Here is a 6,767-nt window from a genome sequence, read left to right on the forward strand (position 1 = left end):
AAAAAAGCAAATTAAGCAAGTAGTGTTCCAGAAGCTAAGAGGAAAGATTTCAAGTAAGCAGGAGTGGGGCCAATGACACTTAGAGGGAAACTAAGATGAAGGTCAAGAGTGCCCATTGGAAGATGAATGGATAAAGATGTGATAGACAGATAGTGGAATGAATGTCTCACACACACACACACACACACACACACACACACACACACAGGAATATTATGCAGCCATCAAAAAGATGAGATCTTGCCATTTGCAATGACATGGGTGGGACTAGAGGGTACTATGCTAAGTGAAATAAATCAATCAGAGAAATAATTATCATATGATATCACTGATATGTGGAATTTAAGAAATAAGGCAGAGGATTATAGGGGATGCGAGGAAAAAATGAAAGAAGATGAAAGTAGAGAGGGAGACAAACCATAAGAGATGCTTAATCATAGGAAACAAAGGGAGGGCTGCTGGCGGGGGGGGATGGAGGGATGGTGTCACTGGGTGATGGGCATTGGGGAGGAGATGTGTTGTAATGAGCACTGGGTATTCTATAAGACAGATGAATCACAGACCTGTACCCGTGAAACAAATAATATATTCTATGTTAATTGAATTTAAATTAAAAATAATAATTAATTTAAAAAGACTGTCCACTGGACATAGTGGTAGGGAAGTTATTTCTTAGGAGCCATTAATGGACTGGAGTGCAATGGTGCCAGACCAGCGTGGGTAGAAGAATAAATGGAAATGAGGATGTAAAGATACTCAGAGCAGACAACTCTTTCCTGAGTTCAGTTGTGAATGGTAGTTAAAAGAAGGATGGTTACTAGGGAGTAAGAAGAGAATGGGGGGGGGGGCAGAATTTTGGGATCAAGTGACATATTTGGAGATTATTAAGTTTTTGTTATTATTATGTTGAAAATGCTGGAAGCGCATTTTAATACCTAGAGAAAGGATTTAGTTAAGAGAGAAAGATTGTAGATATGAAGAGGATAATCAATTGGGTCTGATATTTGAGAAAGTATTAGGATGTGGATGCCAAAGCACATGGAAAGATAAGCCTTCCCACCCCCACAGCAGAGATGTTTCCTCCATTGATAGAAAGGACAGGTAGGGGTTCATTCAGATACTTACCTCTGTTGGTAGAAGATCAAAAAAGCTCTTTTATGAAGGCTTTCATTTCCCTTAAGTAATATAGGGCAACTCAGTTCTTGAAGATCAGCTGAGTAAATGGGGCATGGAAGTGTCCATGGAGAGGAAGATTTGAAATACCCCTTCAAACTGAGAGACTGAACTAACTTGAAAAATATAGTAAGGCTGCTGGCAGTGTTGAGGACTCTGGTGAGGTTAATGATCATGGGTTTTTAGTGGTACCTTCTGCTTCTTTGTGTATTAGATTTACTAGAAGGGTTTAGTTATCCAGGATCAAGCACAGAGTAGGTGGATGATTGTTTAAGGCTGCGTTTTGCAAGGAAGTTAAAGGTATTTGCCAAAGAACTCAACATATGGTGCCCATAATCACTGACCATGCCAATCAAATATTAGACCCTAGTTTCTTCTTAAATGAACAGTTTATAAACAAGGAAGTCATAAAATTGATTGAACATTTTATCAGCAAAAAATCTGGAATTGGAAATCCACTTAAAGAATTTGAAGTGGAGACAAACCATAAGTGACTCTTAATCTCACAAAACAAACTGAGGGTTGCTGGGGGGAGGGGGTTTGGGAGAAGGGGGTGGGATTATGGACATTGGGGAGGGTATGTGCTTTGGTGAGTGCTGTGAAGTGTGTAAACCTGGTGATTCACAGACCTGTACCCCTGGGGATAAAAATATATGTTTATAAAAAATAAAAAATTAAAAAAAAAAAAGAAATCAGAAAAAAAAAAAAGAATTTGAAGTGGAATGACCTATTAGATGATGGGCTTTGTAAAGGGCAAGGCAAAAATGAAACACTGGTAGGCTTTTAGGACCAGCATTACAGAAATTGACTTCAGGCGTGATTAAGTCCTAGGCTCAACTACTTGGATCTCTGTGGTCTCGTCAGGTTGTATGATCACTCTCCAAAGCATTTTCTTATTTGCAAAATGTGAAAAATATCTGTCACCTGTCTTGTAGAATTGCTGTGAGGATTAGATGGTTCACCCAGAGTGCTCAGAATATTGCCTGGCAAAGTAAACACTCCCTAAAGTTTACTATTTTCCCCTTACCAAGTGTCTTCCTCCATTCTGTTCCAATGAAGGGAAACTTTTCATCAAATTCTGGCTCCTGGTCTGGACCTACCTCAGGCCATTTTGAGAATTATTTGCTACCTGTGTGTTTATCAAGTGAACATTTTCCAAGGCGCCTGGGTGGCTCAGTTGGTTAAGCATCTGCCTTCGGCTCAGGTCATGATCCCAGGGTTCTTAAATCTAGCCCCACATTTGGCTGTCCCGCTCAGCTGTGAGTCTTCTTCTTTCTCTGCCTCTGATCGCTTTCACTCTTTCTCAAATAAATAAATAAAATCTTCACTTGATCTGAGAAAAGAAAAAAGTCAACTTTTTCCATTCTGAAAACACTTCTTTATATTCTTTCTTATTGACATAACAGATCTAAGAATAGTTGGTCTGAATCTGAATCTAAAATGAGACACTTTAGAAAACAATTTATTAAAATGGTATGGTTTGACTTGCCTAAATTGTGATTTCCTTTAAAGTAAGGATTTTATATTTTATATTCCTTTTCATTTATGTATCATTAATTCACACATTGCAGTGATTCTTAGTGTTTGTCCTCTTCCCGCAGGCATTTAGAACTGTCAGGAAGTAGAGTACACACCAAGTACCATGGTGTTTGGTATTTGATATTTTGGAGGCCAGTATTGTTAAATGTCCTGTAATTCAGAGATAGATTAGGAGAGCAACTAATTGTCTCACTCAAAATGCCAATAATCTCCCTTTGAGAAATAGTGATATACATAATTTATTCCTTTTTGTGTCTCTGAACAAATATGTACTGACTGCCTTATAAAGGTTGTATACTGAAATATAATATGATAGGTATGGTTCTAAAAATACATATTATGGATTCCTCCCAATGTGAAATATTACTCTGTGACTTTCTGAACTCTACCCAAAGTACTTTATAGGCATACCTAGAAAATACTGCCAGTTCTCTTCCAGGATATTGCAATTAAGCAAGCCTAATGAAGTTTTTGGTTTCCCAGTACATATCTTTACACTATACTGTGTCTATTAAGTGTGCAATAGCATTGTGTCTAAAAGGTGTACTACGTGTGGGACAGCTAGGTGGCACAGTCAGTTAGTTAAGCATCTGACTCTTGGTTTTGGCTAAGGTCTGATCTTAGGGTCATGAGATCTAACCCTGTGTGGGGTTCTAGACTCAGTGTGGAGTCTGCTTAAGACTCTTTCTCCCTCGCCCTCTGCTCCTTCCCCCTGCATATGCGCTCTCTCCCTCTCTCTCTCTCTCTCTTTCTCTCTCAAATAAATAAATAAATCTTAAAAAAAAAAAAAAGGTGTGCATACCTTTATTAAAAAATACTTCATTGGGGTGCCTGGGTGGCTCAGTTAGTTAAGCGTCTGTCTTTGGCTCAGATCATGATCCCCGGGCCCTGAGATCGAGTCCCACATCAGGCTCCCTGCTCAGGGGGGAGCCTGCTTCTCCCTCTGCCTGCCATTCCTCCTGCTTGTGCTCTCTCACACCCGCTCGCTCTCTCTGTCAAATACATAAATAAAATCTTTAAAAATATATATTGCTAAAAATGCTAGCCATCATGTAGCCTTCAGCAAGTGGTAATCTATTTGCTGATGGAGCGTTTTGCCTCAGTGTTGATGGCTGCTGACTGGTCAGGGTGGTAGTTGCTGAAGGCTATGCCTTTTTTTAAGACAACAATGAACTGTATGTGTTGTGAGCACTGTGCATTGTGTAAGACTGATGAATCACAGACCGGTACCCCTGAAACAAATAATACATTATATGTTAACAACAATAATAAAAAATAATAATAATTTTTTTAAAAGACAATTAACTTTGCCACATCAATGGACTCTTCCTTTTACGAATGATTTCTCTGTAGCATATAATACATTTTGCCTACATTTTACCCACAGCAGAACTTCTTTCAAAATTGTAAGCAGTCCTCTCAAACCCTGCTGCTATTTTATCAACTAAGTTTATGTAAAAATCTGTATCTTTTGTTGTCATTTCCACAGTCTTCTCGGCATCTTTACCAGTAGATTCCATCTCCAGAGCAACCACTTTTTTCATTCATCCATAAGAAGCAACTCCTCATCTGTTAAGGTTTATTGTAGGATAGCGCCAGTGCAGTCCTATCTTCAGGCTCCACTTCTGATTCTAGTTCTCTTGCTGTTCCCACCACATCCACAGTCACTTTGTCCACTGAAGTCCTGAATCCTTCAAAGTCATCCAGGAAGATTGGAATCAACTTCTTCAAAAACTCCCACTCATGTTGATATTTCAGCCTCTTCCTATGATTCTTGAATGTTCTTAATGACCTTTGGAGTGGTGGATTCTTTGGAGAGGGTTTTCACTTTACTTTGCCCAGATCCAGCAGAGGAAATCACTGTCTATGGCAGCTACAGCTTTATGAAATGTATTCCTTAAATAACACAACTTGAAAGTCAGAATTTCTCCTTAATCCATGGGCTGCATGGATGCATCCATGGATGTTGTATTAATAAGCATGAAAACCACATGAATCTCATTGTGCATCTCAGTCAGAATTTGGGTGATCAGGTACATTGTCAATAAGCAGTAATATTTGAAAGGAATTTTTTTCTTCTGAGTTCAACAGTAGGCTTAACATATTCAATAAAATCAACCATGTTGTACAAAGATGAGATTTTATCCAGGCTTTGTTGTTCCAGTTCTAGAACACAGGCAGAGTAGGTCTAGCATAATTCTTAAGGTCCCTAGGATTTTCAGAATGGCCAGTGAGCACTGGCTTCAACTTAAAGTCACCAGCTGCATTAGCCCCTAGCAGGAAAGTCAGCCTGTCCTTTGAAGTTGGAAGCTAGGCGTTGACTTCTCCTTTCTAGCCATGAAGGTTGTATGTAGATGGCATCTTCTTGCAATATAAGGCTGGTTCATCTGCATTGAAAATCTCTTGTGTAGTGTGGCCACCTTTGTTAATGACCTTAGCTGGAATTTCCGGGTAACCTGCTATAGCTACTGCATCCGCACTGGCCAATTCCACTTACCAGTCTATGTTATGGAGATGGCTTCTTTCCTTAAACTTCATGAATCAACCTCTGCCAACTTCAGACTTCTTCAGATTCCTTACCTTTCTCAGTTTTCATAGAATTAAGGAGAATTAGGGCCTTGCTCTGGATTAGGTTTTGGCGTAAGGAAATGTTGTGGATGGTTTGATAATCTATCCAGACACATAAAACTTTCTCCATATCAGCAATAAGGCTGTTTACTTTTTTTTTTTTTTTTTTTTTTAATCATTCACATGTTCACTGGAGGAGCACTTTTAATTTCCTTCAAGAACTTTTCCTTTGCATTCACAGCTTGGCTAACTGGCACAAGAAGTAAAGCTTTCTGCCTGGCTTGGCTTTTTTCATACCTTCCTCAGGAAGTTTAATCATTTCTAGCTTTTGATTTAAAATGAGAGGCATGTGACTCCTCCTTTCAGTTGGATTTTAGAGGCCATTGTAGGGTTATTAGTGGGTCTCATTTCAGTACTTTTGTGTCTCTGGGAATAGGGAGAGGGACAGAGATAGGGGAAGGACTGGTCAGTGGAGCAATCAGAACACACATTTATCGATTAAGCTTACCATCTTTTATGGGCGTGGTTCGTGGTGCCTCAAAACAAGAAGAATAGTAATACCAAAGATCGCTGATTACCATAACAAATACAGTGATAATAAGAAAGTTGGAAATATTGTGAGAATTACCAAAATATGAAACAAAGACACCAAATGAGCAAATGCTGTTGGAAAAAATGGCACAGATAGACTTTCTCAACACAGGTCACCATAGACCTTCAATTTGTTTAAAAAAAAAAAATGCAACTTCTACAAAGTGCAGTAAAGCAAAGAGCAAGAAAATAAGGTATGTCTGTAATAGCATTTGCTTCTGAAATCCAGCCACCACCAATTTCATGCCTTTAGCCCTGTTATGGTTACTATAAAAAGTGAACCTGGTGGAGCCTGGGAGGGCATAGTTGGTTAAGTGTTTGATTCTGGATTTCAACTCAGGATCTTGAGCTCAAGCCCTGAGTCAGGCTCCGTGCTGAGCGCAGAGCTTGCTTAAGACTCCCCCTCTCTCGCTGGCCCTCCCCACCCTGTACACACACTCTCTCTCTCTCTGAAATAAATAAATCCTTTTTAAAAATTCAATCAATAGGGATGTCTGGGTGGCACAGTCAGTTAAGCATCTGCCTTCGGCTCCGATCATGGTCCTGGGGTCCTGGGATGGAGCCCCACATCAGACTCCTTACTCAGCGGGGAACCTGCTTCTCTCTCTGCCTGCTGCTCACCCTGTTTGTGCTCTCCCTCTCTCTCTCCAACATAATATATAAATAAAATATTTTTAAGAATTAAAAAATTCAAAGTGAAGCAAATTATTTCCATCTCCTTGGAAATCTACATCTCCTTTTATGGAACTCATATTAAATTACAACAAAGATGACTATGATATTACCCAGATTGTCTGTAATTCAGAATGTTAAGTCTGATTGGACATTGGACCTTGAAGGAATAGGAAATTGGCATAATATTTTCCCATAGAAAAAACAAAGTTTGTAATATATGT

Source organism: Mustela nivalis (genome assembly GCF_964662115.1).
Source record: "Mustela nivalis genome assembly, chromosome: 11".
Classification (NCBI taxonomy): domain Eukaryota; kingdom Metazoa; phylum Chordata; class Mammalia; order Carnivora; family Mustelidae; genus Mustela; species Mustela nivalis.